The 25191-nt window shown below is 38.5% G+C and overlaps 1 protein-coding gene across 6 annotated transcripts in view; it reads right to left on the bottom strand.

The window, feature by feature from the left end:
• Window positions 1–25191, bottom strand: part of LOC133519058 (agrin-like) — a 267117-nt gene that overhangs the window by 50790 nt on the left and 191136 nt on the right. The gene's annotated exons all lie outside the window — the stretch shown is intronic.

Genomic DNA, 25191 nt, shown 5'->3' with positions numbered 1-25191 from the left:
CCAAACTCAGGCCGCGAGCCTGACCGTTGCGCTACACAACAGATTTAATTTAACACAGTAAGTAGTTTCGTTTTTATACGGGGGTATTTCTCAAAATAATTGAACACATACCTAATTAGTATACAATATGTCAGTACCTAACTATGTAACCCCTAAGTTTGTTTGGTTTGTTTGCCTTAACACATATGGTGCTACTTTACCGTACTAGTAAGATATTAGCACATTACGTAACTATGTCGAAATTTCAAAGGGCCATATGTACTGTAAAACGTTGTACGATGCATGTGCGAATAGGTAATTCGCACTCCGTATCGTAATGTGCTGTTATAAATTATAATCGTTTAGTGCTTCTGAAAAATATATTGTAAATGTGGAATCACCGAAAATCATGATCATATCAAATTATATAAGTACAAATTTTGTTTTAAGACAGCACAAAGTTTGGTGATCGATGTGAACCAATTGCCATACATATTTAATAAATCGTATTAGTAATTACTAACGTTTGTGAAGTTTGTTACTTAAATTGGAGCTAGAAACTGATAATAGCCAAAATTATAACCTTGTCCTGCGGATGGAAATAGCAAAATTACCGAAACAGGCGTTTTTTTACGAGCTTTCTCTCTGCAAAACGTCTGCGAATGATGCTATAATAATAATAATAAATTAAGTGTACAAAATTATTTCTAAAACGGTATATGTCACTAGGGTGGCTCTCTATTAAGACAACAACACGCACACAGCACGAACAACTAGTATTGTGTGAATATCCAGCAAGAAAATGGTTAAGGTATATACTTAATTATAAAGAGTATACTACCTTTAACTAAGTTGAATGTAACTACTTATTAATACTTGCATATCTTGTAAGAACAGCACTCTGCAGGAGTAATGATAAAATAAAATGTATGATCTCAAAATGCATATTATAAAGTTTAAATTCTAAAGATATAACTCGAGTGTTTCGACTTTCGAGCATCAATACGACGTTTCTAGGAATAAATGCGATCACGTATTGCTGACCATGTTAGCATTCGCCCGTTGCCCGTCTATTTATTGGTATCAAAAGTATTCATATTGCAAACTAAATAGACCATATTGTCTGGTTGGTTGGTATATGTCTAAATTGTATCAGTATGGTCTTTTTCCTTTTATATTCCCTTAGCTTTGGATGAAAAAAGATTAAAAACATACTGTTGAAACCGTATATTTTAATATTATGAATTTCTTCAGCACTTATCAGTTTGACTTAATTCGCCAATAGATGGCATAAGTAGTAGCGATTTTGGAAATTTATTATGGTTGTTTTTGTTGGCAATTAACACTAAAATATTTGTAAAATTATTTAGAATAACATATATGTAATATTTTGGATTTAAAGTCACAACTTAGCGATTTGTTGTTTAAGAAAATTAATTACCAAATTAATCAAAAGATAGCACTTTGTTTCCAACGCGCATTTCCTAGAACGCGATGGTGAGATTTTTTCGGGTTTATATATAAGGTTCAAGGAACAATAGGTCGTCAGTTCAAAATCAAATCAAGCAATGAGTGTTATATACAGTGTGTAGTAGAAGTAGTGTACATAGTAAATAAAGTGGTGGTTTTATACAGTGTGTGTTATTTTTGGACCTCGTTCACATACTTTTATTTGGTTTCCAATTTCCTGCATTTCAAAAGTAAAGTAAGGAGAATATACTTGTGTCTAGGGATTGCAATCCGGTCCGGCGGATCCGGTAATCCGGCCGGATCCGGCACTTTTCAGGAGCTACCGGATCCGGTATAATAAAAAAACGCCTAAATACAGCACGCGCTGTGCGTTTCAGATGAAGAAAAGGCAACGGATACGAGGTATGAAGTTGAACAGAACAAAAAACGAATGAAAAAGTTTAAATTTAGTAAGATAAAAATATATTTATTATGACGATGACTGGGAACAGAAGAGGATTTCTTCTTCTTTCATGTTGGTGGCACGATATGACGATTACATAAATACTGTAATAGAAGGAAAAATTAAAGGATGGAGATGCCATGGAAGGCATTTGTAATTTATGCTAAAGAGAAGGTTCATGTCGTGTCATAATGTTGTGATAGGAGATTAACCGACTACAGTTGGGCTCATCAATATGTGTGAATGAAGAATATATGATAATATTGATGCAGTCCTGAGAGTTCCGCTACTCGATGCTAGATGTTGACTACGAAAATAATAAGCGTTTTGGTACCAAAACTGATGTATGGAGTGAGCAATCTATGTAATTCTTATTTCTCTATGCTAGAATGGATGTCAACGTTAGAGTTTGTGAGGAAAAAGAAGAGTCGTGGAATGTATGGGGCCCAATACATTCCACGACTCTTCTCTTTCCGAACAGACTCTACAAAAAATTCAATCAAAGAACAGTTACGAAAACTTGGCCTTTCAAGGAGCTCCAATTCCCACCCCACACCCCATCATCAGGCTTTGGAAACTAAGCAAATTTATAATTGTAAACGGAAATTTGAGCACTTTTGAATGGTTAAATATAATAAATTACCGATTTAAAATTTTTTTTTTCAAAGTGATATTGACATTGTGACACTTTTTACTACCAAGTTCTATTTTATTGTTGAGAAGTTATTTTATTAACTTCAAATTATAGATTTAGGAATAGGTATTACGCAAAAAACTAGAAAAATATGTCATTTAATTAACTTTTATATCCCTATACCAAACCGGATCCGGTCCGGCCGGATCCGGCCGGACTACGGCCAAAATCCGGCCGGATCCGGCCGGATTGAAAACCAATCCGGTTTGCAATCCCTACTTGTGTCAGAAAACGTTATTTTATGGAAATAGGAATTGAAAAATAAAACTTGTGTGAAATTTTAATAAATAAAGATTTTTAGTATTTGTCTCGCAATTGAAATAGAATTTGTCCTACATCAATTTTATTATTTTATTTGGAAATAGTATAATCTACTTAAGTCAAAAAGTGCGTATTTTAATATAGGTATTTTATTTAACTACACACAAAAACCATACCGCAAGCTTTAACGCAGTGAAATAATAATAATTGCTTAGAAACAGAGACATAAAATTATGGTTGTATACTTATAAGTTATAACGACTTCTAAAATGCTAACTGCAATATCATTCCAAAACTTCCGTGGCTAACGAATCGAATGATGGCCTAAAATATATGCCCAATCTACTCGTACAGTTGGCAGGTCTGCATCACCAGACGTATTTTAAGCGAAATATTGTTGTTTTATCATTACTATCCCGTGCAGAACGGGTGTCTACTTTGTTCGTGCATGGCTGTCACTCTTTATTTACGTTAATTAAAGCTTGTTTGCTGAACTTAGCGAGTTAATTTTCTGAAACATTACACAGCTAACATACATATATACGTATAGTGTTTTAAGTATAAATTAGTCATTTAATTACAGCCATACACCCGTAGATACTATGCATGTGAATATACTACTTACTTGAAACTATCTGCATATTCTGTATCATAGAAATAATCAATATTATTTTGGGAAAACATCTACCCAGCAGGGGAGACCAATGATAGTTAAAACAAATTTTACTGTTTCGGTCATAAATCTGTTGTATTAGAAGCTAGATATATATTTTTTTATGGTAGAGGAGGCAAACGAGCAGACGAATCACCTGATGGTAAGCGATTACCGCCGCCCATGGACACCTGCAACACCAGAGGGGCTGTAAGTGCGTTGCCGGCCTTTAAGATGGGAGTACACTCTTTTCTTGAAGGTTTGAAGGTCGTATCGGTCCGGAAATACCGCAGGCGACAGTTCATTCCACAGTTTAGCTGTGCGAGGCAGAAAGTTCCTGGAGAAACGCACAGTTGAGGACTGCCAACCATCTAAGTGTAGAGAAGAACAGTATTCCATGTGCGGGCGCACCTGCGCCTTATAAAGCTGTAGGCGTTGGGCCGGTGTGAAATACTGTCTCGATCTGTTGAGCACACCGAGCTTTTTTTAGGCTAATTTAACCTCTAGATGGCCGCGGAACTGGACTTCACTCGAGATGTCGACGCCAAGAATTCCGATACTGGCTGTGGCAGTCAGGGGAGTGCTCTCAAAACGAGGTGATACGACAAACTCTAACTTTTTTGCGGTAAACGCGCAAACTTGTGTCTTGGTAGGGTTGAAACGGACTAAGTTAAGTCTATCCCATTCAGAGACTTCTTTTAGGGAAGTCTCAATTTCAGACACAAGTTTGTTCCGGCTCTCCATAGAGAGCCAACGTCATAAAGTTTTCCCGAGAGATTGGTGCGGCCGGTGTAAGAGGTATCACCCGTACTATCATCAGCATAACAATGAATGCCGCTGATTTGCAGCATGTCATTGATATGCAGAAGGAATAGGGTGGGTGATAGCACACAGCCTTGGGGGACACCAGCATTCACAGACATGGAGTCTGAGCATTTACCGTCAACTACGACCTTTATGCTTCTGTCTGCTAGAAAGCTCCTGACCCATACACATAATCTCTCGGGAAGCCCATAAGATGGTAGATTCGAAAGAAGTCCTTTATGCCAAACGCGATCGGAGGCCTTCGCTATATCCAAACTAACAGCCAATGCTTCACCCTTTGTCTCGATCACCTGTGCCCAACGATGTGTCAGGTAAACTAGAAGATCACCAGCCGGGCGGCCTCTACGGAATCCGTATTGTCGGTCACTAAGCAACTGGTGGCCCTCTAGGTACCGAAGGAGCTGGCAGTTGATAATGGACTCAATTATCTTCGAGAAAAGGGAGGTTATAGCTATTGGCCTGTAGTTGGATGGATTTGAGCGGTCGCCTTTTTTAGAGATCGGGTGCACCAAAGCTGACTTCCACGAGGTCGGGACTACGCCAGAAGAGTAAGAGAGCCGAAAAAGACGCGTTAAGACCGGTGCCAAATCAGGAGCACATATCTTCAGCACAATCGGAGGGATTCCGTCGAGCCCACTCGACTTATGAGTGTCGAGGGAAAGAAGTGCTTTACGCACTGAACTTTGGTTGAACCGGACATCCGGCATACAGCTCTCGCACCGCGATATGGTTGGCGGCGCGTATCCCCCGTGCAGAGGCGGAAAATATGGCGTGCAGAAATTCCCCTGGATAGCTTTGGCAAGAGACCAGAACGCACGAGTTCCCAAAGGAAGGCGCTCTCATTTCTCGCCAATTGTACCAATGTGCAGCTTTGCTCTGGCAATAACTCTTTTGAAGGACCTGGAGGCATAGTTAAACTCCTTTTTTAATGCGCTAGTCTTTACATCCCGTACTGCCGCTGCATCTACCCAGGCTTGATAACACTCTTGCTTTCGGCGAGAGGCCTTTTTGCAGGAACGACCAAACCAGGGTTGGGATTTGCCACCAACAGGAACCACAGAGGACGGAATGAAAAGCTCCATTCCCTGCAACACCACGTCAGCAACAGAATCAGCAAAGACGTTGGGATCATCCGACGTGAATCAAACCTGCCTCCAAGGGTAGGATGCAAAGAAGGTCCGCATCCCGTCCCAATCTGCTGACCTATAGTGCCACACACGGCGGCTAAAAGCAACTCGCCGACGCGGCGGGCACGCGAGTGGCACCGTACTCCAGATCATGCAGTGATCCGAAGAACCGAGTGGGGCTCCAACGGATACACGATAGTCAGCCGGATGAGAGGTCAGCAGAAGGTCCGACAGGGAAGGTTCGTGGCCTTCCACATCTGGGATTCGCGTAGGCGCACTAACCAATTGTGTCAGGCCATATGCCAGAGCAAAGTTATATACCGATCTACCCGTATGATCAGTCTTGCTTGAACCAAACCATTCGGCATTGTGGGCGTTTTTTATGATGGGCGGAGATTTACGAAATTTGTATCACCTGATAGCAAATTTTATAAACATTTACCACCCAGAACAGAAATACCATAGTGTACTCGTACTTAAATATATTTAAAAACATCTGTTTGTGCATCAATCCATCATCTGTTTTAACTCTCCTGAGGTAACTTGAAACAGGTACTAAAGTAGGTTGACACACATTTATATTTTGTGAATTTGCACAATAAACATCAAACTAGTGTCGGTAAAACATTTTCACCGGTAACCGCAGTTCATTATAGAATTTTACTTTTTGATTTTGTATTATATACTTAGCTGATTATAATTATAAAAATAGATTTTTTTATCATAATCAATATATTTGTCGAGTAGGTAAACTAGTTGTTAGTGACTGACGCATTATGAAATACACGTATTTTTCAATAAGCTTTCAATTGGTAACTAAAGTTTTAAAATAAAATTAAAAAATATGATTTCAACAGCCTGGTATGATCAGCCTCTGACAAACTCAAACAAAAAATTGACGACGTAAGTTGCAGCAAAGTGTTTCAACATACCTCACCCTTGTATTTTTCAGATGTTTACATTTCTTTGCACTTTTAGTTTACAAAACATGGACTTTACTAAGACACGTTAGTAAGTCCAACTAGGTATATGAAAAACAGCGCTGCCAGAACGCTCCAAATATATAACGAAAAAATTCCGAAACTGATAGAGAAACGGCCTTGAAAAACTGTCGAAAAACTTACTTTTGCCAATATTTTAGCTCTAACCGCTGTAAAACCTTAACTGCTCATCTGCGGCCTAAGCCATGTATGATGAAGTTGGTTAGAATGAAAAATGAACCATTCTTTCTTGGAAGTCATACTTCTTGCGAGATATGGACGCTGTGTCAACTTATCATTTTGTTAAATTACCTCGGTCTCCCCAACATGCGAATAGTTTTTTTATATTTTTTATAGAGTTTCTACAGTAACCGGTTTTGTATTGAGTTGGAAGCTCAGAAAAACGTCAATTTCTATTACAACAATACGAAATTCTACTAGAAATATTTAAAAATCGATTTTAAATTTACCTGGGATCCATTATTAGGTTCCTTCTGCTGTTCAAAAACAAAATCTGCATTAATGCACGTTTTTTTTAATATCTGAAGTTTCTACTTTTGATGAAAAGTAATTTACTCAAACAAAACGATTAATATGAAAAAAATGGTTTAGATTAGCAACGAGCAGTACCCCAATTTTTTTTTTTTACAAATGTTGTTTTTAAAAGAATACACTGCACACATGGATTTTCAATTGCTGATCATTGATGACTGTTGATTACGCTTCAATACGTCGAAGTAAAAAATATGAAAAAAAAAGCATTTTCTAAAAATAAATGACACTACCTGAACAAATACTGAAAGATCCCACACGTTGGCATAAATAATATTGCAATTGCATGAGTAGAGCCGGAGCAACTAACAACTCTCAGACCAGCGGCGGCGGTATCAAGGTCACATTTTTATCACTTCTCATGTCATGCGTCACTTTCGCACTTACATACTTGTTAGAACGTGACAGGCATGACGACAGATGATAGAAAACCGACCATCTTAGCCCTCCAGGGCTCGTAATTTTACCGTTATTCTCATTATTTAAGTTAGTGTAATAAATCATAATGCATTTTAGAATGTAAAAACAGATATCTGTTTTTCTAACGAAACAAGTTTAACTGATAGAAGAAAGCCCAAAAATATCACATGGTATATATATATATATATATATATATATATATATATATATATATAGTTATATACCTATGCTTATGTCCCTTTGAGTACCTACATACAGTAGAAGGAGGACACAGATGAAGCTATTGGAGCTGCTATTTAAAATTTACGTCATATAAATTGTTGCAGATGAATAGCGTTTTCGCTACCTTTTATTAATAAGAATTCCTCAATAGATCGACGGTATTTCTGTTCATTAATATAAAAGATGATCAAAATCACATTTCCAATACCTGCAAAATTGGTTTCCATGCTACAAATAGGTTAGCTGAATTCGAATTTAGATCCCAAATTACAAACTCATCGGTCTAGTCAGTAAATTTGCTCATGCTGTAGGTACCTCGTATAGTCTGGTGAGTTTTTTACTAGTGTAATTAATTTCACCCCGGGCTTAGCGGCAGGCGACTGGCTCCGCGAGTCACGATCAACTTTACCTTTTGAAGCGGAACGAAAATAGCTAATCGATTAATTTTCACGCCGTTTGAACAGAAAATCCTTATCCGGAATGCAGGGTCGAAATTTGGGTTCCGATATTTGAAACTTGGCTCGATTTGATTTCTGTGTTTTACGAAGCAGAAAATCCTAGTTAGGAATATAAGTTACCTACCGACCTTTTCCCTATATCTACTTAATTAATGTTATATTATATAAATCTAACTTATGTAATACATCAAGTGGATCGAAATAGAATCGAATGCCACGGCCCTATAAAAAAAAACTTTGCAACTAAACTACAATAACAATGACGAACCAATTCGAGTGATGGCTTTACAAAGTCTTACGAAGATTCCAGATCAATGGTTGCCAATTAGGATGCGGCCTTTCTCATCCAATTAGATGACTTATTCCCACGTCTTACCTATCGATAACTAAGAAAAAAAACTGAATATTTCTTACCAAGAAGGAGGTCCTTTATTTTATAACATTGATACGCCTATAACTTTATAAAATTAGTAAGGTAGTTTAAGCTTGCCCTCTTTCAATTTTCATATTTTTACACGTGTGAATAAGCTCAAATTTTGCATAAATGTTCGCTAGTACCATTGACAAAACTGCCAATGCATATTAAATATAAGAAAAAAAAAATTTGCAAAAGCCTTCTTTTGTGCAGGTACTTTATAAATGTTCCGAAGAGAAATTTTACTTTTTCTTTTCCCCAGATATTCCGGCAAGATCTAATGCTCTAATCAAAATTGTAGCTTCTGAGCAGATTTCTGGGATTTAGTCCAACCCACAGCAGGAAACTGAGCGAAATCGATTCATACAATGAACGAGTAGCAACCGTTGCAGAGCCGCAACAAATTGAAATTGATACCATCGGGCAGCACAGCGGCCGGATATTACGAGTGTCAAGCGCAATCACGCACTTGCCCATAAGCAGCTCCCGGCCACCTGGCCACGTCTAAAGCTTTGTTAGCCGTAGCCCTGTCTCCTTCGCAAGTAATCTGTTGTGATCATTATCTGTTAGAAGTTTCACGAAGGGCGAAGTTCCGCGAATGATGTGACTCGACGTTACAGCTATACGTCCAATCAAAACAATGGACTCCAAGTTTTCTCGGCACTAATGGAGAGATTTATGGTACCGGCTTTGCCTTTAGCTTATTATCAAGCCGAATTGGTAAAAAATATTAATTTACTCGTTTTGTATAATTTATTTTTATACAAGTTGAGACAGAAATCAAATAATTAATGAGATAAAATTGCCAAGACGAGGCAATTTTTTTTTAAATCGTGTTCATACTGATCATGCTGCCATATATTTCAATTAATATAATTAATTTTATCATTAGTACGTACCTAACTAATGATAAAATTCCATGAGAAATTGTAATAGCACAATAAAGTTTGTTTACTGAGTTTATCAGTTAAACAAGTTGAAATAGTTAAATTGTTTACAGAAAAAACAGTAAACAACGCGAAGTGCGTATTTATTGAAGTTTTGTAGCTAAGCAAACCACACTGACTGTTTTAGAGGTCATTTTAAATACACAGATACTATAATTACATTTAGACCCAATTCGGTCGAAGTTTTACATCAATATTGTAGACTTATAGGTTAGGTTAAAAAGAATATTAAATAAAGAGAACAAGCCTATTCGTGACCTTTAATGTGTGGCCTGCTTTAATAATGGATATTAAGAAATGCAAGTTCAGTGTGGGCATGGGCACAAAGAAAATGTGTGAGGGGTGATTTTTCAAGACACAATAAACGATTTCATGGTTCCATGGGGCTAACTTAGTTACACGCTTATTCAACATAGACTTATATCAGTTTATAACTTGGAAAAAAAATTATTTTGAAATAATCATCATCTCAGCCAAAAGACGTCCACTGCTGGACAAAGGCCTCCCTTAAGGATCTCCACAACGAACGGTAATTCGCTGCCCTAAACCCACGGTTTTCCGCGACTTTAACCAGATCGTCGGTCCATCTAGTCTGGGGCCTTCCCACACTGCGTCTTCCGGTACGTGGTCGCCACTCTAGAACCTTTCTGCCCCATCGGCCATCGGTTCTGCGAGCAATTTTATATATCTAACTCTAACGAAAGGAAACCAATTGTTATACAATTTACAAGTTGTTAACCGATGTAAAGATGTTTTCTGCAATTGCACATTAGCTATGTGAGAAATATGTGTTGAGGGAAACACAAGGGATGACAACACACGTCACGTAAAAAAAACTAGAAGTACAGCATTATCGTCTTCCTAATATTTGACAGATGTCAACTATCAAGGGGCATATTCTGATTGTAATATAGTTGTGTCATCTACGATGACGCGCAAATTTTAGAATTCAAACCTTTAATAACATGACATTAAGAGTCAAGGCACGCGTATTCGTGAATAACACGATCTATGGATGATATGAATTTGATCTGGTTTTATTATGGATATGGTCTGTTATTGTCAAAAGTGACTTTTGCACTCGTGTCAATAACAAATCCAGATCAAATTAATAACTTGTTATTACAATCAGAATATGCCTTCAGATAACTAATGTATCCCAAGGCGGCGGCACCTCAGTTGTGCACAGAATAAATTTGTTAATTATGTAAGTGTCGTGAGATGTATAAAATAAAGATTATCTCAAAACATGAGTAAGATATAATAGGTATCATGGAAGTAACAAAGATATTCACCCGCATTCATTGTCCAATGCTCCAACCCCACTCCAAAACGGAATTTTCCTTAAATTTAAAACCCTTTATAATATATCCGCGGCGCGTTACCATTGCTAAAATTAAAGGAGAACAAGCGTTACTTTAAAAAAAAAAGGCCAGTTACTGTAACCTTATTAAATTTCATTAACCATTCAACGGTCGCGCCGTCGGTTTCCGTCGGTACATAATTCAATACCCTTTGTGCGCATTTTTGTGACTGGGTGCTACTTATTAACGTAAAAAGCTGCGTGTCAGGAAGCCGTTAGTCATATTCATTATCGTCGTAAGAATTATAGCTTCATACTCAATTATTGTATAGCAGCAGGACAACACGGTCGTGGGTGCGTGATTCATAAGCTTACCAAACCCGCCGTTGACGGCTGATAATCATTACCTACCCAAATCGATTTACTCGGTTAACTTATATTTAGTCTCTTAATACGTTTATGAAACAGAAATTAAAAATTATTGAATTTTTATTGTTAATTGTAGACTGTTTAAACGTATCATACGACAAGATAGAGGTTATGTTCAGAAACAATTTACATAATTATTACCATCGGAATAAATTCGATTTGAGTTAAGAGAATTAAATATATACTTATGTAAAGCATATAGGTACCGAAGTATGCGTATATAGTGTACTTTAAAAATAATAATTGAATGTACCCCCAAGAAACACTAGAAAAGGTTATACTTTATTGATAGTTATGTTTTTCTTTAAACACATGTATTTTACTTTCCTCGTATTCGAAATGAATAGTAGAGAGTTTAACTTGGGTAAAAGGCATAATTTCAGCCTCGGACTATTAAACAACCGCAGCTAAAATGAGTGCCTTTCATCCCTTGGATAACAATCAACTATACCACACTAGGCAAGTAATGGAAGGCGAACATGAAATGCTCAAGTTGTCAACATACACGTTTTTTACACGTATTTTTCACCGAAAAATATACTAATTTACTCTAGGCCCAAAACTAACCAACATTTAACATATTTTATCGAATTGAATATTCACATTGAATATTGTAACGAGAACGGATTGGGAAGTACTAATACTCGTTGTTTAATTCCGAGTCCGTATAACGTTTAAATTGAGCAAATAATTGGCAAAAAACAGTACAAAACTAACTCGTTCAGCAGTTCGGACGTGGAAAATCGTCTGCCATTTGCATAGCGACTACGATTTTTCCAAACCTTAGTTACGTGTCACGAGAGCCGGTCTCGATCTAACATTGTATGCAGCGATCGGATTCGTTTAACACGTGACTGGACACCGGGCGTCGTTTAATAGCCTCGTATATGTAAAGGACAGGCGCGGTCTACGTCCAACCAATTTGCAATAAAACAATATGGCGCGCCGCCCCAGTACACCCCGGCTTGCGGCGCGTTCTGCAAGCCTCTTCTTGTATTTTATATATAACACTGCGGCCCCATTAGCCGCGACCCCGCTGTGTCACATTCCGAAATGTTATGTTACTTCCACCTAAAGCAAAGTTAATCCGCACAGACAGAAATGTTGCTCCTTTTGTTCTCCTGTTCGGCTTTTACGACACCCGCCGAAATGAAACGTGGAAAACGACACCGCAAAAGAATGCAAGCAAAACTAATTACCATGCAGTAAATTAGAACGGGATTAAAATAACTTTTAATGAACCGGTCCCTTTAATATTCATGAAAAGGTAAATTTCTAATGATACCTCAGTAGGCATAATATTCTTACTTGGAAATTATTTGAATAATCTAAAATCTGACGGTTTTACCATGAAACTGAATACATTAGGCGCCCGAAATTAAAGGGATTATTTTTTGTTTAAAGTAACTCTACCCATTTTCAAATTAAAAGTGACTCTCTGTATTTAATGAAGCTTTCAATCTTAAGGGAGATTTAAAAGTACTTATGTAATAGAAACGCAAAGCGGTAATAAAGTTTTTAACTTAATATTTTTCTTTGATTGTAGAAAAACCATTCATCATAAATAGATATGGCCATTTACTAATAAATTCATGATGTTGCGTTCCGTATCATAAGGAAAGGGAGGCATTAGGGCGACTGGTTGCTAATGCGCATTTGAATTCAAGAATCTAACAGTTAATGGTAGGGGAGAGTCGGCTATATTGTACCGCCGGTTAAATTGTACCATGTCTAGATTTCCCATTAAGACCAGAGCACATCAGCTGAGTGTACGTAGGCGTGCACGTGCGCGTGCGCTAGAATGTTTGAGCCGCGCACGCACACGGTACGCCAGCGGTGTGCCGTCTCTCATAAGGATCTGTATATTACAAGTATTACAATGCGCATGTACACGTGCACGTCTACGCACACGCAGCCGGTGTGCACATGCCTTTAAATAATCCAGTTTATTTACACGTGTGGCATCAAAAATGTACCAGTGGTTAACCCTTTATCTGATAAGACATGGAGGCCAATTCAACCTCACATTTTGAAATCAAATTATGTAATAATTCATCCGTCTCTCTTGCTCGCGCCAATACATGAATGGACATGTACGAGCCACATGTACGCGCAAATAATAATATAATGACATCATTTTGACATCAAAATGTACGAGTACGCTCGAATTGGCCGCAAAGTACGTACGTACGTAAGTATGAGTTATCTAACTTTTCTAGATCTAGATAAGTTACAAATCTGCAAATATAATTAACGGGTTTATTACCATGGTTTTATAGGTTACGTTATCGGCTGACCATCAGGCGGGCAAGCGTGGTATAAAAAATCCCATATTCCTGTATTGATTATTTCAAAATAATACTTAGTAGTTTAAATCGCACTATTAGGTTACTACTCGTTCGATAAAGTATATTTTAATTGTATCAGTACGATTTCGGTTTCTGGTAGTAAATATTTGTTATTTAAACCTAAAGTAAACAAAAAACGTGCAAAATGTTTTATGGATACAATTTTAACGTCGATGGTTCGATTTAATTAAGAGGATATAGGTACCGCGGCCGCTCGAAATCGCCTTTTCATACAAACGTACCTAGTCCTCATTTTCCTCTCTGGATATTAAGATTATTAAAAATATTTTGACATAGTTCTCTATCAACCACAGCTATGTTATATTTTTTTTCGAATCTTTAATTATAATAAGAGTTAAGCATATTTAAAAAATTGTATGAAATCTGTTTTTCGCTCCTAATTTTTAAACAAATAAATAAATCGAAAAAAGGCAAACATAGGGGCATATTTATAGTTAATATACATCAAGATATGTTAAAACATTTTCCATTATGTCAGTATCCAGAGAGGAAAATGGGACTACGTTTGTATGGAGAAGCGGCCGACGTGTATCCTCTTAGACATACACATAATTTATTGGTAATAAGATAACAATTTCAAACTTATTTCTACACATCTTATATCTATTATGTTTATTTCAAATTCATATTACACGATTAAATTAAATTAATTAATTATATTCCTTCATTCTTTATAATCAAGAAATTCTTGGAAACTGTAAAAGCTTTGTTTGACGAGCCAATTATTTACTCTTGTATTGAAGGAACTCAGCTTTAGCTCGTCGCCGGCTATACTGTACCGATGGACAAGTATATTTTGAATAACGTTAATCTTGAATGCTCATATCTATGTAGCAAATACTAACTAAATCTGCACTTAAAAATACATTTTATTACAAAAATACACAATTACCTATAAGTATATCTTCATAATCAAAATATCGACATTTAAGTAAAAACTGATACCACTGTTTAGTTTGTTGTCCCAATTTCCTGGTAGATGGCGCTGTTCCAGACGCAAACTAAGTAATACTAGTTTATCATAGAATCTATATAAGAAACTGTCACATTTCAAAATAAACGATTGGTAACGTAGCAACTTATTCAAACAAAGTGGTCCTTCGAACTGTAGAAGCGAGGTGACTTAAGTGACAAAGACAGTGCATTCGAAAGTGATCTTAAAGTACAGTAGTGTAGAGTCTAAAATCAAAGTAAAGGGTCAGTGATAAACAGCATCTAGAAGTAATTTCAGAAACCAAATGTCAAAATTGTCAACAAAATTACAAAATTAAAATTCAAGATTTCGAGAAGATTAAATAAATAAGTTATATTTACAAGCCTACGAGTCAACGCAGAAAATTCGCCGCTTTAAATCAGTTATATTTACTAGATTGGGTTTTATGGATTTGGAAAAATAAGATTTCGGAAATAGAATCACGTCAAAAAATTTTCACGTCAAACAAAACAATCAAGATTTCGTTGTGAATTTTCAAAATTTTCAAGAATAATATCTCAAAATGTCTCAAGAATTACCGGGATTAATAGCTGAGCAAGAAAATATTTGTGAATTAATACTCAAAGCGCAAGCGAATTTCAAGAAAACACCAAAAGCGAGATTAACAAGAGGGTACATCAAGACACGAAAAGAATCCATAGAAAATTATTTTAGTCAGTTCGTAGCAAACAATCGAGCCTTGATAAAAATATCAACACCTTCAGACAAAGCGAAATACGAATATTTCAAAGAAGATGTGTATTCAGCGTGCGAGGAAATGTTCATTGATTTGAAAGCAGAGATGACGGACATGCTAGAGGGTACTACGCCGTGCACGAGCAGCACTAATTCAACACCAAGCACCAACAGTGATGACGTGAAGCTACCGAAAATAGATATAGCGAAGTTTACCGGTAACTACCAAGATTGGACTTCGTTTTACGATATGTTTACGTCACTCATTCACAACAAACAGAACTTGAGCAGTGTTCAAAAGTTGCATTATTTAAAAAGCTACTTGTCTGGAGAACCTGCCCAACTGTTGGATCATCTAGCTGTCACTGACACAAACTACGAATTGGCATGGCTCACGCTACAGAACAGGTATAACAACAAGAGAGTCATTATTAATTCAATCTTAAGCAAGTTGATGAATCAAAAGAAAATCCACGCGGGCACTGCTAAAGCGATTCGAGAGATATTAGATACAACTATGGAGTGTCTTAACAAGTTGAAAGTACAAAACATTAATACAAGTTCATGGGATACACTTATTATATACATCATTGTTGAGAAGTTAGACGCTGAAACACATAAAGAGTGGGAAGAAGAAGCAAGTAATCTGAACCTCACAGAGTTACCTACCATGGTCATGTTCCAAAAGTTCTTAGAAAAGAGATTCCGAGTTTTAGAGATGATGCAACCTAGCCAAACAACGAACATGAACATGAAGAGTACCTACCGAAGCACCCAGAGAGATAATAACTTCACTGTCGAGTCTAAGTCATTTCACGTGTCACCAGCCATCAAGTGTGGATTTTGTAAGCAGAACCATTACTTGAATCAATGCAAAGAGTTCCAAGAGCTTACACTTGAAAAGAAAACAGAGTTCATTCAAAACCAGCAACTTTGCTTTAACTGCCTAATCCCTGGTCATGCTGTCCGATTCTGTAAAAGCAAGTTCTCATGTCAAAAGTGCGGAAGAAGACATCACACACTGTTGCACAACAATACGTACCAATCCAAAGAGAAAGAGCACAAAGAAGAAACAAAACAAGAAAGAGAAAACAAAGAATGCAATCGAGAGAAAGACTCTAAACAAGAACCCAAGCAAGACACGAGAAATAAGAGAGAGATAGTTACCCATCTAACAACAGGAAGCATGACAGGATTGTTATCTACAGCCCAAATTAACGTGACGAACCACCAAGGAAGAGAATTCGTATTAAGAGCCTTGTTAGACCCATGTTCTCAAGAGTCTTTCCTGAACGAGTCTGCAGCTCAAACTATGGGCCTTAAGAGAAAGCGCGTGAACGGAAACGTATCGGGTCTTGATGAGATGAGCACACCCATCCGATTTGCTGCTGATATCGAGATTTCATCACGTCTTAATCCTGAAATGAAAATGAGTATAACAACTTACATAGTAAAGCGAGTTACAAACATCATGCCTTCAGAGAAACTTACTATCGATAACTGGGTTCATCTAAGAGATTTACAACTAGCCGATCCGACTTACCACCAACCAAGTTCTATAGATATTCTATTGGGAGTAGAAGTTTACAACGAGATGATACAGCCTGGTCTGATCAAAGGCGTTCCAGGCTCTCCCATAGCTTTACAAACCCATTTGGGGTGGATAATATCAGGAAAAGTCACAGTCGGAATAGAACGAGAGCGAGAAGAAAAACCATTCATTAGTATGCATTTAAATGTCGAGTTAAATTATATGCTAAAGAGATTCTGGGAGCTAGAGACAATGGATGAAGAGAAACACAAGCTAACTGCAGAAGAGATCAAAGTAGAAGAAATATATGAGAAAACTACCACTAGAGACGAAGACGGACGTTACATAGTAGATCTGCCAATGAAACACGAGCCACCAGTTCTACCATCTAACAGCCGAGAGATTGCACTGAAACGCTGGAAGTCTACAGAGAACAGACTTAAGAGTAAACCTCATCTATTAGAGGAATACAACAAAGTTCTAGAAGAGTACATGACGCTAAACCACATGAAGAAAATAGAAACCAAAGATGAAAAAGAAAATGGCGTGTGGCTCCCCCATCACGCTGTGATTAAATTGGAGCGAGAAACGAGCAAATTAAGAGTAGTCTATGATGCTTCATGCAAGGGAAGCAACGGGGTATCCTTAAATGACGAGTTATTAATCGGACCCTCGGATCGGATAGAAGATCTACGAGTCATTCTCATTAGATGGAGAACATACAAGATAGCATTTGTTGCCGACGTGGAGAAGATGTATAGACAGATACGAGTAAAAGATGAACACACAAATTACCAGAGAATTGTATGGAGACCAGATCCAAAGGGACCCATTGAAGACTTCAAACTCTTAACTGTTACATTCGGAACATCCTGTGCGCCTTATCTGGCAATAAAAACTTTAAGGCAAACAGCAAAGGATGAAGGATCGGACTATCCAGAAGCTCAAAAGATGATATTACGAGATTTCTATATGGATGATTTGCTCTCAGGTACAGACGAAGAAAAAGAGGCTATAGAAATTCAAAAACAAGTTACACAAATTTTAATTTCTGGAGGATTCACACTAAAGAAGTGGTGTTCGAATAGCGAAGAGTTTATGACAGCATTAGACAAGCAAGAAAAGAGAGAAGAAACGCAGACAGTTGAAATAAAACGCAAAGAGAGCGTGAAAACATTAGGTATAATATGGGAGGTTAAGGAAGATAAGTTGTTCATACCTAATCATATCAAAGATTCCCATGACACACCTATGACTAAAAGAAGCGTTTTATCTGAGATAGCATCAATATTCGACCCAATGGGATGGATCGCTCCAAGTGTCATACTAGCAAAGATATTTATGCAAGTTTTGTGGAAGAAAAGCATTTCGTGGGATGAAGAACTTCCGGCAGAACTACAAAAAGAGTGGTCACAGTATAAGAGAGAACTGCCAGCTTTGAAAGGTGTCAGCTTAGATCGATGGATGCACACTACGAGTAAATCAACTCTTGAACTGCATGGATATGCAGACGCTTCAGCATTAGCTTATGCGGCAGTTATATACTCGAGAGTTATAGACGAAGAAGGAGAAATTAAAGTATCCCTCGTGACAGCAAAAACAAAAATCTCGCCGATTAGAAAAGTTTCCTTACCCCGTTTGGAATTACTGGCTGCTACATTATTGAGTAATCTTTTGAAACAAGTAGCTGAGTCACTAGATGTGCAACTTGACAACGTATACGCTTATTCAGATAGTCAAGTGACTTTGGCTTGGATACACGGAGATCCAATGAAATGGAAGCCTTTTGTAAAGAATAGAGTCATAGAAATCACGCAGATACTCGATGCTAATCACTGGTTCTATGTAAACACTAAGCAAAATCCTGCTGATCCTGCTTCAAGAGGAGTGATGCCTTCCAAACTAATGTCCACAGAGATATGGTGGAACGGATCTGCAATGCTGAAAGAGAAAGAAATAAGATTAGAAAAAGGAACTCCACTAGATACAGCAATAGAAAAGAGAAAGAATATAGTAACTATGGTAGTAACCAATGAGAATGAAGAACAACTTACCTTATTGAAGAAGTTTTCATCACTGGAGAAACTTACACGTGTTATTGCATACTGTAGACGCTGGCTAAGAATTATAGACAAAGAGAAAAGTAACTTACCTTCTTACCTGACATACGAAGAAAGAAACGATGCACTTACTATATGTATTAGGATGTCACAAGAAGTAGAATTTTCGGAAGAGATAGAAGACCTGAAAAGAGACAGAAACTTAAAATCTAAAAGCAATCTCCTAGCTTTATCACCTTTTCTTGACGATAATAGCATCCTAAGAGTCGGCGGTAGATTGAAGCACGCCGATATGGAATTCATACGAAAACACCCGATAATTATTTCAAAAAACAATGTATTACTTCCGTTAATATTGAGAGAAGCTCATGCCAAAACACTACACGGTCCTCCGCAAATGATGATTACATACTTACGAGGCAAATATTGGCTGATAAACGCAGCAAATAGCGTTAAACGTTTTGTACGGGAGTGTGTTACATGTATAAGACAGAATGCGAAGAACAAAGAGCAAAAAATGGGAGATTTACCCGATTCCAGAGTCAGACGATGCAGACCATTCCTAATCACCGGAACGGATTTTGCGGGTCCAATAAATGTCAAAATGAGCAAAGGCAGAGGTGCCAAGTCTTACAAGGCCTACATATGTTTGTTCGTTTGTATGTGCACAAAGGCACTACATATTGAAGTTGTAAGTGACATGACAACACAAGCCTTTCTAGCGGCATTTAAAAGATTTGTGTCAAGACGAGGCCATGTGGTAGAAATGTGGAGTGATCACGGAACTTCATTCATTGGCGCTGAGAAAGAGTTATTGGAAATGTGGAGTCAAGGAAAATCCAGTGTTCCAGATGAGTTTATTTCCATGCTAGATAGAGAAGGGACGAAATGGAAATATATTCCTCCAGGCGCTCCCAATTTTGGCGGATTATGGGAGGCAGGTGTCAAGTCGACCAAATACCACCTGAAACGAATAGTTGGAGATACTACGCTAACATTTGAACAACTAAGCACGGTCCTGGCAGAAATTGAAGCATGTCTAAATTCTAGACCCATTTCGCCCATCAGCGATCATCCGGACGATTTGAACCCCTTAACACCTGGTCATTTTCTTATCGGGGAACCGACTAATGTCATACCATCTGAAGATCTAATAGATGTGAAGATAAATAGACTCGATCAATGGCAATTAACAACCAGAATGGTACAAGATTTTTGGCGAAGATGGCAATCCGAGTATTTAAGTAGGATGCAACAGAGGCCTAAATGGAGACAGCCTACTCGAGAATTCCAAGAAGGAGATTTAGTGCTAATAAAAGACCAGAGGCTTCCTCCTGGACGTTGGCCTATGGGAAGAATTATGAAAAAATACCCGGGAAAAGACCAACTTACCAGAACTTATGATCTACGAACCTCGTCAGGAGTATTGCAACGTTCAATAACCAAATTATGTCCTTTATTATGTGATGTAGAAAAGTAGTTTGCGTCCGTAATAAGTTGTTATTTTGTTTAATTATGTTCAGGTTGGAACATTGATTCATTTTATTATTTTCTAATGACGTCACGTCATTTAAGGCGGGAGTATGTTTAGTTTGTTGTCCCAATTTCCTGGTAGATGGCGCTGTTCCAGACGCAAACTAAGTAATACTAGTTTATCATAGAATCTATATAAGAAACTGTCACATTTCAAAATAAACGATTGGTAACGTAGCAACTTATTCAAACAACCACATAACCGATTTTTTCTTGATTGGCCAATTGCATTGACCTTTTTTTGTATTAAATTTTTTGTACAAATAAATAAACAATTTTACTCGGATTTCAACTACAAAGCGTTCGAACAAAAAACAGTGTAGCTTTAATCAAGTTTTCGTTTACGAGTTCTTATTTTTTCCCATTCCCGAATCTGCCGCATGAATATTTAAAGCGGTTCCCTAATTCCAGTAGTTTCACCGCAATTTGAAAATCCTGCCCTGGGTGGCGGCCAGAGTGCCACTAAAATTAATGTTCTGCCAGAGAGAAAAACGAGCGCAGCCAACCTCGCCATAAACCGAGACAAAACTCCACTCGTCTAAATAAAATCCTGATTCGAAACAATAAATGCATTTCTAAAACCATTCTAAGTGAGATCACTTTTTCTCTCCACTTCACAATTATGTCATTTAGTGAAGAGGAATTAAATTAAAATCAATTGCCGCCTTACCACTCTGAGAACCTCTAGCTAAAGGATTTTCATTTTAATTCAATATTTTTTTTCGTTTCAACGTCGAGCATTCGCTGAGATTTAAACTGCTGGGTGTAGTAAAGCGAGTTATTGCAACTTCAGGAGGCAGCATCTCGAAAAAACACTAATCCCACTTGTTTGGGAGAAATAGATTTTGCTAAATTAAGAATATATAATCGTTAAAACTAATATGACAGGCTCTAATTATTAGATCCAACTTTATGCCCGTTGGATAATAGGAAATGGGCTATTGCTCATAAGAATGTATTAAGTTAATAAAAGGATTAAAAATTTAAGAGGATCTCTATATCCAATCTGGTTTACTCTTAAACGTTCTCTCCGTCTTGCTCCGAATTTTCTGCGCAATGCAATTAAAATAAGCTGTCAATTAACGTAACATACCTAGGTGAAAGTTTTACGGAACATCGCGATATGTAGGTACCGATTATTTAACTACTTATATTAAGCCACATCATTATTATATTGCTTAATATAATTTAAAAAAATAAACTATCATACATTTGTTATAATGCCATTTGATATATTATTTTAAGTTATAATGTAATTTTTATTATACGTTTCTTTTAATATATTGTGATTCCATCTAAACTATAATTGATATAATGCCTATTGTAATATAATTTGTAAGTAGTACATATGTATATAGACATGTTTTATAATGACTTTTGTTATATTATATTTTTGTATAACGTAATACTTTATACAAATTTATCAAGTATAAATATTGTATAACATCTTTTGTAATATTTTATTTAGTGATAACGTAAAGTTTTACATCATATTTATAACAAGTATTACGCAGGCCGTATAATTAATTACAGACTATCATCCCATCTAACCCAACCGAACCAATATTTTCAAGGTTTTTGATTCTGCGGGAGCCGCAGTTTAAACCTAACCTTAACCACTTTTTTGCTAGGTAATTTATTCTACGGGGGGTCAATGTTCTAGCCTGACCCTCCTTTTGCTAGGTAGTTGGGTCAAAATTATTTTCGTTGTCTTGTTTCTGACCACTCTGTTACGCTTGTATCTATGTCTTGTATTAAATAAAGTGTTATTGTAGGCATTTCTAGCTGGTATTATATTTTACATGAGAAAAATTTAAATCAAACTTTCATCTCATACAAAAAGCTCCACTCCATCACATTTTTTGGGGACAAAAAAACAAGACAACAATAACAAATTTTTACCCAGTTATTCGTTTGTGCGGATTTATGTCATGCAACTAATTATGCCAGACAAATAATTATATGATGTCACTTTTAAGAACAAATAATATGCTTTATTTATTAGACGAAGTGTAAATATACTTTTTGACCATTATGCCAATAATAACATTATGTATGCTGTTAATTAGGTATTACGGTAACAAAATAACGATATATCAAACTATACTACTAGTATAGTAGTAGTAGTAGCGCAGCGACCCAAAATGAGTCTTGGCCTCCGACACGAGTACACGCCAGTTGTCTCGATCCTGTGCCATCTCCCGCCAGTTATCGGCCTATAATAATCAAACTATAATATATTTAACTAGATTTTGCTTGGTGCGCGGGGCCCGTGGGCCCCGCGGTGTGCATGGTGCTGTAGTTGGTATTGTTGTTTTTGTAGTTGGTGCTGTTGTTAATGTTGTTGTTGATGAGTTGTTGTTGTAGGTGTCGTTGTTTGAGTGAAAAAGTTTGTTTTCCAAAGGGAAGAAGTGGTGCAGTTGTACTTCAGCTGCGCGTGCGAGCATGCACTCGGCCTCGCGTATGTTGTTATTAATGTTGTTGTAGTGTTTGTTGTTGTTGCTGTTGTTTAGGTGTAAAAGTTTGTGTTTTCCAAAGGGAAAAGGTAAAGCAGTTGTACTTTTGCTTGCAAGGAATGGTCCGCGTGCGAGCACGCACTCCCGCAGCTCGGCCTTCGGCCTCGCGTGCTTGGGCGAGCCAATGGGACGCTCCGGGCCTTCGGCCCTACGCGGAGCTCGGCCTTCGGCCTTCGCTGGGTTTCGAAGCTCAGCGTCGGGCCTTCGGCCCGCCGCTTCGCTTATTAAGACAGTTAACTTGTAACCGGTTCGCTCTATAAATGCACTTATCCCGTTATTTTTAGTATAAAGAATATTTGTTTTCCAAAGGGGAAAAGTAATGCGGTTGTACGTCCGATTTGGGCCGCACTCTCGCAGCTCGGCCTTCGGCCTCGCGTGCTTGGGCGATCTAATGGGACGCTCCGGGCCTTCGGCCCTACGCGGAGCTCGGCCTTCGGCCTTCGCTGGGTTTCGAAGCTCAGCGTCGGGCCTTCGGCCCGCCGCTTCGCTTATTGAGATACTCGGGGAGGGTTGGTTTCGCTTCGGGAGTAGTGCGGGAAGTTGGAGCTTAAACACGACCCAATAGTAAAAGTGTCTTGACAAGCTCACGTCGGGCCTTCGGCCCGCCGTTTCGCTTGTCTAAGACACTTTTCCTATTGGGTCGTGTTTAAGCTCCAACTTCCCCCTCTCAGGTGACGCTTCGGGCCTTCGGCCCTACGCGGAGCTCGGCCTTCGGCCTTCGCTAGCCTCGACGCGTCGCCGTCGGGCCTTCGGCCCGCCGGCTCCGCTTATCAAGACAGTTGACTTGGTAGAACGCTTGGGAGCACCTTGTGCACGCAGCTCGGCCTTCGGCCTCGCTTTAAATTACTGGGAGTTGCACGCTTGGGGGTCGGGGAGAAGGCTCCGGGCCTTCGGCCCTCCGCCGGGGTCGGCCTTTGGCCTCCCGGCCTGAAGCTCGCCCTTCGGGCTCGCTTAACACAGTTTTTATATAGGATTTCGCTTTGTTCCTCACGCCCGCAGCTCGGCCTTCGGCCTCGCCCAAAATTACTGGGAGTGGGACACGCTTAGCCACTCCGGGTGAAGCTCCGGGCCTGGCGGCCCTCCGCGGGGTCGGCCTTCGGCCTCCCAGCCTGAAGCTCGCCCTTCGGGCTCGCTTAACCTACTTGAAAATTTGACTTTGCCCCTGTCCGCCGCCATTTTGGATTTTTCCAAAAAACTTTTTTTCATATGGTAATCTTGGCCCCCCAGGCTCGCCGCATGCAAAATCTCAGCGCGCTCGGACCAACATTAAAAAAAGAAAAAAAAAAAGTCGGCCATTTTGAATTTTTTTTTGATGCAGTTTTATTTGTCTCGGGGCCCTCTATGACATTTGGTCGAGCACCACCCACCTATCACGCACCGTTTGAGAGTTGCCATACAAAAGTAAACTGGCCATTTTTCCGCCATCTTGGATTTTTTCCAAAATTTTTTTTTTCCGTACGAGTCATTGGGGCTCCGAGATACCGCGACCAAAATTTCAGAGCGCTCGGACCTTTTTGAAGTTTTAGAAAAAAAAAAAGTCGGCCATTTTGAATTTTTTTTTTCTTATTCAGATTCTACTCAAAGCCCTCTATGACATTTGGTCGAGCTCCCCCGACCTATCTCTCACCGTTTAGCATGTGGGGGATTCGAAAAAAAATCCCATACAAATTTTTTTTCGAGCTAAAAAAAAAAAAAAATTTTTTTTCGAATGCGGGGGCCCATATGTACCCACATACCGGTTCTCGGCGCTCTCGGACCGTTTTGAAATTTCGGCGCCATTTTGAGTCGGCCATTTTGAATTTTTTTAAATGCCATTCCATTTGTCTCGGGGCCCTCTATGACATTTGGTCGAGCACCCCCCACCTATCTGTCACCGTTTAAAAGTTGCCATACAAAATAAAAGTGGCCATGGTGTCCGCCATCTTGGATTTTTTCCAAATTTTTTTTTTCCATACCGATCTAGAGGGCCCCGAGATTCCGTGACCGAAATTTGAGCGCGCCGGGACCGACTTGAAAATCGGCCGCCATTTTGAATCCGCCATTTTGAAAAAAAAATGGCGGCCTCCGAAACCGCCCAGGGTCCTCTGTGACATTTGGTCGAGCACCCCCCCACTATCTCCCACCGTTTAGCCGGGCCGTCAAACATTTTTCTGTCCCGATCCGGTAGACCGAATGTCGGATTTTTCCGGAGGTCACCGGACCGCCCTCTGTACGACCGTACCAAACTCGAATCCCCCCCGCGCCTCCTTCCGGGAGATCAATTCGCGTCAATTCACGTTCGGGCTGCAGCTTTATATAATATAGAAGTAATTATAAAAAATGTAGTGCACCAATTGT

Source organism: Cydia pomonella, chromosome 6, assembly GCF_033807575.1.
Source record: "Cydia pomonella isolate Wapato2018A chromosome 6, ilCydPomo1, whole genome shotgun sequence".
Taxonomy (NCBI): Eukaryota; Metazoa; Arthropoda; class Insecta; order Lepidoptera; family Tortricidae; genus Cydia; species Cydia pomonella.
Note: the sequence above shows the minus strand (reverse complement) of the source record. Positions and strands in the feature narration are given on the sequence as shown.